Source organism: Callospermophilus lateralis, chromosome 9 (genome assembly GCF_048772815.1).
Source record: "Callospermophilus lateralis isolate mCalLat2 chromosome 9, mCalLat2.hap1, whole genome shotgun sequence".
Classification (NCBI taxonomy): Eukaryota; Metazoa; Chordata; class Mammalia; order Rodentia; family Sciuridae; genus Callospermophilus; species Callospermophilus lateralis.
Window position 1 is genome coordinate 71,136,206 of NC_135313.1, and position 12,691 is coordinate 71,148,896.

Here is a 12,691-nt window from a genome sequence, read left to right on the forward strand (position 1 = left end):
TATATAAATTTAAAATAACATTATGGTATGAGGACAAATTTAATAGAAATAGTCACATAACTATCTTCCTAATAGATCTATTTTTATACTAGACTTCCATTCTGAGATGTTGTACACATACTGCATACATAAACACACATATATAAACATAAATATTTAATATATAGTTTATTTTCTTCTGTGATAAACACAGATCTGAAATTCTATATAGCTCTTCTATTAACATTTTATCACATTATCTATGTATTGTTATCTTGTTATATCAGTCAAAAATATTTTTATGTGTCTACCAATTGCCTTGAAAATACAATAGTGAACAACACAACCCTTACCCTCATGGAGTGTATTGTCTGCTGGGACAGGGATGACAGTGCTTATTAAGGAAGTCAGAAAATAAAATTACATTAAGTGTAAACTGCAATAAAAACACGTTGACCCATGTATAATGAAGGATTTGATCCTGATTGGGTGATTAGGAAAGGTCTTTCTGAGGAATTGACATTGAGAGCTCAAGGTCAATTAGAATTAACTAAGCAAATATAGAAGTGACAAGCATTGTACTCCAAATAGAAAAAGATGCATGCATTACCAGGACTTGATATTTTTGGTATTTAGGTTATATCCAATTTGTGATGTTAGTCTTCCTGCTACTACAAAAATTGTCATGTATAGAGACTTTTCAGTATTTTAGAATGGTCTACCCTCATGGGATAAATTCCCATCATTGGGATGTTTGAGCCAAAAGGTATGATGATTTTTTTTTAGTGTTTTTGAGATCTATTACCAAATTTCTTTTCCAAGGTATTGTTTTAATTTTATTGATACCAACACATAATCTTCATACCTTTCTCAATGTTGGAATATGTATCTGTATATTCCTAATATTATTCATCCATCTATTTATCTCCCTGAGATGTACCAAAAAAGGCATTTGGTTGAATGTAGAAAGGTTGAGTGTCTAAAGTCAGTTTTTTTTGTCAAGGCAAATAAATATATCTTTGACTTACTATCAAAGAGTAAATATATTTAAGATTTTTAATTATTTATTGTGGTTTTCAAAAACCTAGGAAGAACTAATTTTTCATCACTGTCAGCTGCTAGACTGCATCTCTGGCTACAGTATTGAATGTTTTTGAAGTTAAACAGATGCTCCTTTCAACTGGCATTTTAGATAACATCACTAGCTTTCTGTTCATACTGGAATATAATTCAGAAAAAGCTTTTTAATTTCATTATGTTCTAGAAAACTTTGTACATAGATTCATATCTTGGAAAACCTCAAAAATCTCTTGTCTTCAATCACCGTCAGTAGTAATCATTTTGATAAGTTTTTGTTTAGATTTTTTATTATTCATAGATTAATAATGAAAAGAAATTTTCCTTTAAAGCATCTTTGTGTTTTCTATTGTTTTGCTTTGTGGATAGGAAGAACAAAAGGTGTCCTGGATACCTCATAATGTTCTAACACTTTTTTTCTTCATATAGTTTTTGTTTTTCACTATATCTGAATTAAGAAAGATGTATTAGAAATGTTGTTATACCTGATTTTCCAAGTTTAGCCTTCTCATTTAGCTTAAAGGTAGCAAGTGACCTTCTGCTTTTAATTTATTTTTAAGATGAGAACACTTCCTTGAAAGACTCATGGCTTAAATGGAATTAAATAATTGGAAGTTAAATAAAACTCTTAGAAGTTTATATTTTAATGTTATGGATGCTAATGTATCAAACAGTCTATACTAAGTAGAATTATAATTACAATATTATCTGTTATTCTTTCTTATTTTATTATTGAACTTTTTATAAAAGGTATTGACTCAGAAAGAAAATGTGACTCATCCAAATGTTCATAGCTAATACATTCTGCCTTAATCCTTGTATTAATTATCAATCTATTTTCCTTTTTATATATGCACATTTTTAATGCACAAAATTAACAGTTGTAGCACATTAATTATTATAGCATTTTATTTTGGCAACATAGATATATTAAGATGGAGTGATAAAATGTTGAAATTTAAAGTACATAGAGAGATTGTTGCTTCAGGTTATATTAGAATAATTAGCTATTTGCCTGTTGTATTACTGACAATGTTGGGCTGATTAGAATTGATGGTCATCTATAAAATCACTGTGTCGTTGACCACAATCAATTTCTGGATGCTAGATGAGACAATGAGGTAGACTGTTTTAGTCAGCCTTTTTGCTGCTGTGACTAAAATACCTGACAAGAACAATAAGAGAAAGAAAAGTTTATTCGGGGGACTCATGGTTTCAGAGGTCTCAGTCTGTAGATGGTCATCTCCATTCCTTGGGGTTTGAGGTGAGGCAGAACATATAGTGGAAAGGTAGAGGAAAGTGGCTCAGGACATGATCAGTAAGCACAGAGAGACTCTACTTACCAGATACAAAGTACATACCTAAAAGACACATCCTTAATGCCCACCTCCTCCAGCCATATTCTATTTGCCTTCAGTTACCACCCAGTTAATCTCTAATAGGGGATTAATATACTGATTAGGTTAAGACACTCATCACCCAATCTTTTCACCTCTAATGCTTCCTGTATTGCCTCACACATGTGCTTTTGGGGTCCACCTCATATCCAACCATAACACAAACATTGAGTCTTTCAAAGGTTGAAGCCATAGAATAGATTTGGACTAAAACCCTAGAGTAGATTTAGGTTGAAAACGAGACCAATTTTTCATACACTGTAGATAACTATTCATTCCCAATTTAGTAAGTATAAAAGGGATCTTCATTATTATTTTTGGTTGAATTCTTTTCTTAACAAGAATGAATATTTCTTCTTGCCCAAGTTTCCTTTTATTAATTATTTTTTAAACTTTATAAAAAATTATAAATATGAAATATTAGTTTAAATGGTATAATGATCTCTATGTAGAATCATCTAGCTTCAATAATTATCAACTTTGGGCTATTGTTTTCTCTGTAATCCCCTGCACCAGATTGTTTTTAAGCAAATTTTAGACATCATAATATTTCACCTGTAAATATCTCAGCATGTAAATCTAAACTACCAGAACATAAAAAGCCCTATAGTACCACACACATATAAATAATAATGTCTCAATAATTTCAAATATCTAGTGAATGTTAAATTTGCCTGATTGTCTCAGAAACTTTTTGATTTGTTCTTTGCAGTTATGTATGAAACAGAATCAATTTTGGCATATTAATAAAAGCATGGAATATAATTTGTTCTAATTTAGTTTCTCTTTCCCTCCTCTCTTCCCTCCTCCTGTTCCCTTGCCTCTACTGATCTTTGTGATATTTACTTATAGGTATTTTAAATTTTTTTTTAAATAAATGACAGTGAAATGCATTATAATTCATATTACACATATAGAACACATTTTTTCATATCTCTGGTTATATTCAAAGTATATTTACATCCATTTGTGTCTTCATACATGTACTTTGGATAATGATGTCCATCACATTCCACCATCATTGCTAACCCCTGCCCCCTCCTTTTCCCTCCCACCCCTCTGCTCTATCTAGAGTTCATCTATTCCTCCCATGCTCCCCCTCCCTACCCCACTATGAATCAGCCTCCTTATATAAAACATTCAGCATTTGGTTTTTTGGGATTAGCTAACTTCACTTACAATTATCTTCTCCAACTCCATCCATTACCTGCAAATGCCATGATGTTATTCTCTTTTATTGCTGAATAATATTCCATTGTATATAAATGCCACATTTTTTTATCCATTCGTCTACTGAAGGGCATCTATGTTGGTTCCTCAGTTTAGCTATTGTGAATTGTGCTTCTATAAACATTGATGTGGCTGTGTCCCTGTAGTATGCTGTTTTTAAGTCCTTTGGGTATAGACCGAGGAGAGGGATAGCTGAGTCAAATGGTGGTTCCATTCTCAGTTTTCCAAGGAATCTCCATACTGCTTTCCATATTGGCTGCACCAATTTGCAGTCCCACCAGCAATGTATGAATATACCTTTTCCCGTGCCAACACCTATAGGTTTTTTTAAATTAGTGTCTTGTGGATGTACATGATGATGATTCACTGTTGTATATTCATATATGTACATAGTAAAGTTAGGCCAAATTCATTCTTTCTCTATTCTATCCCTCTTACCTTTGCTTCATTCCCTTTTGTCTACTCCAGTGATCTTTCTTTTATTCTTTTTGTTTTTAAATTCCCCATCCTCACTTTGGATTAACTTTTGCAAATCAGAGAAAATATTTGACCTATGACTTTTGGGGACTAACTATTTCACTTAGCTTGATAGTCTCCAGTTCCATCCATTTACTGACAAATGCAATAAAAATCATTATTCTTTATGGCTAAGTAATATTTCATTGTGTGTGTGTCTGTGTGTGTATATATATATCATATTTTATTTATCAATTCATCTGTTGAATGGTACCTATGTTGATTCCATAGATTGGCTATTGTGAATTGTTTTGCTATAAACATTGATATTACCACATCACTGTAGTACACTGAGTTTAAATCCTTTGGATATATACTGAGGAGTGCAGAACTGGGTCATATGGTGGTTTCATTCCACACTGCTTTTCAGAGTGATTGTATGAGTGAACCCTTTTCTCTACATCCTTGCCAACATTTATTGTAATTGTATCCTTGATAATTGCCATCCTGACTGCATTGAGATGAAATATCAATGTAGTTTTAATTTGCATTTCTCTAATTGCTAGAGATGTTGAACATTTTTCATATATCTGTTGACCATTTGTAGTTCTTATTTTGAGAAGTATCTGTCCAGTTCCTTTGACCATTTGTTGGTTGAGTAATTTGTTGTTTTGGTATTAAGGTTTTGAGTTCTTTGTGTAACCTGGATATCAATGCCTGATCTGAGGAGCAGGTGACAAAGATCTTCTCCCATTATATTGGCTCTCTCTTTGAACTCTTGATGGTTTCTTTTGCTGTGAAGAAGTTTTTAATTTGATGTCATCCCATTTATTGATTTTTTAAAATTTTACTTCTTGTGCTTTAGAAGCTTTATTAAGAAATTCAGTTCCTCAGCTGACGTGTTGGAGTGCTGGACCTACATTTTCTTCTAGCAGTTGCAGACTTCTGGTGTAATTCCTAGTAGGTCTTTGGTCCACTCTGTGTTGAGTTTTGTGCAGGGTGAGAGGGGTTCAATTTTATTCTACCGCATTTGGATTCCCAGTTTTCCCAGCACCATTTGTTGAAGAGGCTATCTTTTCTCCAGTGTATGTTTTTTGGCATCTTTGTCTAGTATGAGATAATTGCAGTTTTGTGGGTTTGTAACTGTGTCTTCTATTCTGTTCCATTGGTCTTCATGTCTGTTTTTGTGCCAATACCGTGCCATTTTTGTTTATAACTCTGTAGTATAATTTAAGGTCTGGTATTGTGATTTTTTTTTTAAAGAACAAACTTTTTGTTTTGTCAATTTTTTTTAGATTGTTTCTTTTGTCTTAATTTCTTTTATTTCAGCTCTGATTTTAATTATTTCTTTTCTTCTACTGTTTTGGTGTTGATTTGTTCTTCTTTTTCTAGGGTTTTGAGATGTAATATTAGGCCATTTATTTGTTGGCTTTCAATTCTTTTAATGAAAGTGAGCTCAATGTAATGAACTTTCCTCTTAGCACTGCCTTCATTGTGTTCAGAGATTTTGGTATGTTGTATTGCTATTCTCATTTACCTCTAAGTATTTTTTTATTTCATCCCCAATTTCTTCTGCTATCCATTGATCATTCAATAGCATATTTAGCCTCCATTTGTTACAGTAACATCTCTTTTTATTTTATCATTGATTTATAATTTCATTACATTATGATATGATAGAATGCAAGGTATTATCTCTATTTTTTTATTTGCTAAAAGTTGCTTTGTGGCCTAAGATATGATTTATTTTAGAGAAAGATCCTTGTGCTGCTGAGAAGAAAGTGTATTTAGGCATTGATGGATGATGTATTCTATATATGTCTGTTAAGTCTGAATCAGTAATTCTATTTCTTAGTCCTATAGCTTCTTTATTTAGTTTTTGTTTGGAAGATCCACCAAGTGATGAGAAAGGCATGTTAAAGTCACTCACTATTATTGTGTTTGATCTCTTTAATTCTTGAAATTGAGAGGGTATTTTTCTTGAATGTAGATGCTCCTTTGTTTGGGGCATAAATGTTTATGATTGTTATGTTGTGTTGTTGTATAGTTCCCTTAAGAAGAATAAAATGACCTTTTTTTGTCCCTGCTGGTTAATTTTGATTTGAAGTCCACTTCATCTGATATGAGGATGGAAACCCCTACTTGTTTATGAAATCCATGTGAATGAAAAAACTCTGGGTTTCACTTGTGCGGTAGAGGGGCCAACTCTTGTTCTCTTCAGTAACTTGTGAATTTCATGCTTTTTAGATTCTCAGATTGAAACTCCAAGTGCAATCAATTCCTACCCAACCCTTCCAAATTCTCATCCACGTATATCTCTCCCAGCCGATCTTTCAGCAGCCAATCTTTCAAGTGGAGGGTGATGGAGGATGCTATGCAGATTTCCCTGACCAGTATTCCCCATGTATAAACCTCTATCCATGTTTTATTTGTTTCTGGTCACCTGTACACACATGGTGCTGTGCACTGTGAGTTTGCCAAACCTGTTTTTCAAGTTAGGCACAGCTGTCAGTATTTGGATTCCCCAGCTGCCATTACCCCATGCTGGAGCTGCAAAATGGTTCTTTCCTCTGATTTTGCTGGTATCTAGGAGAGATGTAGCTTTTTTCCATGCAATAATGTTCTGCAGAACACCTTTCAAATTAGTTGGTCAGTGTCTTTGATCTCTGATCTCTCCATATCTAGACACATCTCAGACTTCCTAAAAATGGGGTTCCTTTAATTGATGTATGGCTCCACTATTTTTGCACAGGGGAGATCACACCCAGCAGCATACTGCTGGTGGCAACAGTACTAGGGATTTCTTCTTTAATTTGTAATATCCAACCACCTGAGTCCCTGATCTGCTTTGAATGTCCAGAGTAAATTCCAAGAAAGTTTCCCCTTTCTCATCTTGCTGAAAAGCTGCATGTCTGAACTCTTGGTTTCACACCTTACAGCAACAGGAAAGTGACCCTCTCTAACCTGCTATTTTGAGTATCTCTTGATAATGCACTGAATTTGTAATTTAGTCTATTGATTCCTTCATTTTGAGAATTTCTGTTTGATTCTTTTTCAGAATCTCTATTACTTTATTGAAGTGATCTTTTTCTTCTTGTATTTTCTCTGATTTCAGTCTTTATATCTTCTTTTATCTCATAGAACAGTTTAACTATGAACTTTCTAAATTCCTTCTCTGACATTTCCTCCATTGTGGAGTCAATGAAGTCTGTTGTTGAATCATTATGGGTTGTTTGTTATGGTTTTTCTCTTGTTTTTTTTTTTTTCATATTGTTTTTATGTCTACCCATCCACTGGTATAGTTCTGACTTCTTTTTCTTAAGAGTCTTGGTTTGGTAAATATCCAGAAAATGATATTTTAAGTCAATCTCTGACCTCTTCTGATCTGAATATCAACACTATTTTAAGAGATGCACTGAGCCCTATTTACAATAATCACTTCTGGGCCAATCCTTGTTCTATTCAACCTTACAAGACACAAAAACTTGTTGCAATTGTTCTCTGCATTTCTTCAAATAGGTATAAACCTATAATAAAGTTCTGCAATAGGTCAAAACATTAGTTGTTAAGTTTAGTAAACTTACTATAATCTTAAGTGAGGGCTAAAAGGGGGAGGAAGAAAAATTGGACAAATAGGAGAGGAAAAGAGAGGGAGGGAAGAGAGGAGGGAAGAGAAAGATGGGGAGGTTATAAAAGGAGAATTTATACCAAGGTAGAAAGGAGAAATAGATGAATGGGTGGTATTTGCAGCAGTAGTGGATAATGCAAGAGGATGAGTAGGGGATAAGAGAAAGAAATATAAACTAGAGGTAAGAAAAAAAAGATAGGAAGACTGACTCCAATTAATGCTTTAAACTATTAGATGAAATACATTCAAATGTGTTGAAGGTACAATATTTGCTCTTGGATTGACAATTATTCATATCAAAGAGTAATTTATATGATGAAATTAGATATTAGAATTGTTTAAATACTATGTCACGGTGACAAAAATTCTTATTGTATCTTTTGTCTGGATTCCATTGGGGTTTGGACATTTAGCAGATGTCCATCAGTCTATGGCTGTAGATCTCTCTGAAGTTTCAAGGGCACAGAAGCTTGGAGAGTGCAGAGTTGTGAGTTGGCTATTTCTGTTGTGTGCAGTAGTTCATGATGCAGGCTCTGAAGTGCCCTGTGTTTGCTGTGGGTTTCTGCACACCTGCTTCCCTCCACTGGATCCATTTTGTGGTAGTTAAGGTGGCCATCTGTGAGTGCAGGAACTCTGGTTGTGGGCTTTCTGTGGCTATTCTGTGGTGTAGAATTATTCCCCTGGTTGACAGTGCTTTCTGAAGTGCTGTAGTGAAGGGCCTCTGGTAGTTCACCTGGACTCTAGTTTCCACTGCCCCAGGTTGTGAATGGCAGGTGTTGATTCCCTATGCTTACTAAGTCTGATGAAGGTCCTCCAGGTACCCAAACAATGCCCTGACACTTTCCAGTTGTGATCACAGTTCGGGCTCTGCACCTGTTAAGGCTGGAATTTGCCCATTCCTGCTGCATAGACTCTGGTAGTTTCCTCTTGGGTCTCTATGTCACTGGATATTCAGGCAGCATCCCTCTGGTATGACCCCATTATCCCAGGCACTCTCTCTAGACTTCCCATGGTTCCTTCCCTCAGTGTCAGTGGTTAGGGCCTGGTGACTCCCCTTTCCTTTGTTCAGGGTCAAAGCTGCCTTGTTGTTGCCTCTGTCTGAATTGAGCAAGTGGTCACTGCACAGAGCTTAGTGGGGCTAGGCACACTTACTGGCACAGATCCTTACCAGTGTATTTGTTTCCCTTGTTCATAGTGAGAGAGAGGCAGAGAGTGGGTTTCAGCAAGTAACGGTTCTTCTAGAAATTCTGGCTAGATTCTTAAGAGGTTCCACTGCAGGAGATTTACCTCTGGTTTTATTTGCAGCTGTCTGAGTGTGGGAAGACTCCAGGTTGATTTAACAGGGTGACTGATCAGCTGACGGTCCACGAGATAGCTGTGGACTCCCGACTCAATTTTCTTTTCACAATTTGGTTTTAAGCTGTTTGCACTTTAAGGTCCCTGCTGTTACCATCACACTTTAAATTTTGTTTGTCTTTCCAAGAGTTTTTAAGTGGATGCCCTTAAGAGAATGTCTACTCCCTTCTTCTTTGTTGCTCCTCCTCGCTTCTCCTCCACAGGTTTGGTTCAAGGTTAGGCGACTTTTAGTTTGTTTTCTACTCTGGTAACCTATCTTCCAGTCTCTCCAGGTTGCAGACTGTAATAGTGAATCTTAGAGCATTTATTTTGTTACCTACTTCTCAATTCTGCTTTTCCTTTTGCTGCCTATTTTCTGTATTGCGAGGAGATCTGGATTCGCTGCTTAGCTCCATTCTGCCATCTTCCCCTGCCTTCAACTTTTTCTTAAAGTTTATTCAAATAAACATCTAGATAAAATTCATCTATTGAAATTAGTTTTTACTTTTGAGATTTCCCCCATCATTCTATTGTATATTTATGATTTTTTAAAATGTTGTATTGTTTTTCTTTATAGTTTCTCCCAGTCTGAATTATGCTATGCTGATTCCATCCTGGTGGTGTCACTAAACATGTTTTTCTCTCTTGTATTTTCAGAAAATTGGTAGTTATAGTGACAGAATTGATCAGATTCAGGTTCAATTTACTTTGACAAGTATACTTATTGATAGAATTTTTGTTCTTCAATTTTTAAATGTTAAATGGTGCTGTAATGAATAGTTTTGTAAATATATCTTTTTATGTTTTACAAATACGGGTTTCAGAGATTTTTCTATAAGTGAGATTGCTAGTTAGCCAGGTATATCCATGTTAAATATTGTGATACACATCCAAATTTCCTTCTGTGGTTCTTGTGTCATTTTATATTCCCACTATTTGGAATGCATTATGAGAGAGCCTGCTTCCAAATAGCCACAGAATGTTTTATTAAATATTTGAATTTTTAACTAAAAATAGATTTGCTCTATGACACTAAGCCTCAGTATGTATTCAAAAAGAATTAAAGTCAACATACTATAGAAATCCCTGCATACCCATATTTTTTATAGCACAATTCTCAATAACTGAATTATAAAATCAGCCTAAGCGCTTGTCAATAAAAGAATGTATAAAGAAAATGTATATACACAATGAAATATTATTCAGACATAAAGAAGAACAAAAATCATGTAATTTCTAGGAAAATAGATGGATTAGAGATTATGTTAAAAACAATACAGACTCAGAAAGACAAGTATTGCACATTTTATCTTATATGTGCAATCTAGAAAATATAAAATATAACATGAATGTAGAAGGTAGATGATTATTGAAGAGGAAAGGCAGCAGGGGAAGAGGGAAAGAAGGATAAGGGTAGGTACTAGGGAGTGGAAGTGGTCAAAATATGCTATATGCATATATGAATATGACACAGTGAAACCCACTGTCACATATAACTAATAGGTACTAATAAAAATAGAATTTTTCCAGCCTGATAGATAAGAAGTTGCATCTTAGTATAGTTTTTCCTTTATATTTATGTTGGTAGTTCTTTATTGAGGTATAATTCACATACAGTAAAATGCAGAAATCTTGAATATATATCCCAGTGAATTTGGCAAATATATGCATATGTTTAACTAACACTTAAATTACTGGCTACTGATGTTTATTTATAAAGATTAGTCTCTGGTCCAAAGGGTTTTTTCAGTATTCCAAGATGCCTATTTTGGGTTTTATTATCTTGGGTCATTATAATAAACCACACACAGGAGACTTCTGGTTCCTTATTTTTTTCATGAATTCATTATTTTGTACTTTTTTTTCAAATAATTGCTATTTTACTTATTAGTATTATTATGTGCATTAACTAATTATTAATTGTAAAAGCCAATGGATTTCAATGTGATATTTTCATACATGTATATATTGTGTTTTAATTATATCTATCCTTCCTACTACCTCCTCCTGCCCCCTCCTCTTTCTTCCCAGCCTCCCTGACCTTTTCCCCTTCTTCAATAGTCTCTTTTCTACTTCTCTTCTTTCTTCTTACCTCCTATTTTTCCTCCTTCTTCTTTTATTTTGTTTTCACAGATGAGAGAAAGCATGTGATACTTGTCTTTCTGAGTCTGGCTTATTTTGTTTAATGTGATGTCCTCCAATTCCATCTATTTTCCTGTAAATGGAATTATTCCATTCTTCTCCATGACTGAATAATTACTCTATTGTGTGTGTGTGTGTGTGTGTGTGTGTGTGTGTACATACTAAGGAGTTCACTTATATATACGTATATACCTATATACATATATCACATTTTTTTAAATTCATTCATCTGTTGACAGGTACCTAGGCTGACTCCATAATTTAGCTATTGTGAATAGTACCAGGTATCTCTTTTAAATGCTGGCTTCATTTCCTTTGTATAAACATTACCAGTTGTATAGCTGGATCATGTGGTAGTTCTATTTTTAGTTTAGTTTAGTTTTTTGTTTGTTTGTTTGTTTTGTTTTTGAGATGCTTCCATACTGTTTTCCTTAGTGGCTGTACTAGTTCACATTCCTTCCAACAGTGTAATAGTTCCTTTTCCTCCATATTCTCACTCACATTTGTTGCTTTCCCAAGGATTTCTTTTTTAATCATCAGCATTTTTGCACAAGTTATCATTGGCTTATTGTCTAGTAAAATGAATTGCAATCATCTAGAAATATCTGTTGATAAAGATACACCTTTAAATCTTTTTATTCTTGTTAAGACTTTGTTTTTTTTCATTTTTGGCCTGAGGGTACAAGTTGAATCAATGAGTAGATTTACAAAAAGTCAGGATGTTATACAAATATTGGAAGTGTCTAGCAAAAAATAGTAGCTTTATTTTGACTTTTATAGTCTATTTAATTGGTCTTTCCCTGGGCCTGAAGGCGGCACCATTGATTTTTTTCTTAAGCTATAAAAATGTGTCCACATCTTCCATCAGTGTGTTTTAATTATTTTTGTTCAACATGGACCAAATATGTCAAAGAAATCTAATTTTAAAAGTGTGTCTATTACAATAAACTTTAGGACTCTTGCTGGTTAATATTTGGAATAAGTTTTAGGCATTCACATACAAGTGCTACAGTGTCAGAATTTAATTTAAATTTTTTTTCATTAGATATAATAATGACTGTTGAATGTTTTTCTGCAGTGTCCTCTACTTATTTTTTCTAAAATGTCATATTTGTAGCACTCTTAAGACCTTCTGTGGAAAAGATTTGACTTTGACTTTGTACTTTTAAAGTAGTCTTCGGGTTAATTTATTTTCTTATATCCTTAATTTTGAATCAGAAACTAGAACAGCAGAAAGATATACTCAAGGTTAAAGTAATCAGTGAATAAGACCTAGAAATAGCATGCGTTATGAAGATTTCTTTTTGGAACTTGTCTACTGAAGTTTTTGTATCTTTGTTATTGATACTTTAAAACTATCAGAGTACTTAGTATTGAGTAGCACAGAACTTATGAAATATGCTTATTTCTTCAAGTTTCTGGTTTGCCCTTTTGTACAGATTTAAAA

The 12,691-nt window shown here is 33.9% G+C and overlaps 1 protein-coding gene across 1 annotated transcript in view; it reads left to right on the plus strand.

The window, feature by feature from the left end:
- The window catches only part of Ccdc148 (coiled-coil domain containing 148), a 200,688-nt gene that overhangs the window by 10,186 nt on the left and 177,811 nt on the right, over nt 1–12,691 (plus strand). The window lies entirely within an intron of this gene.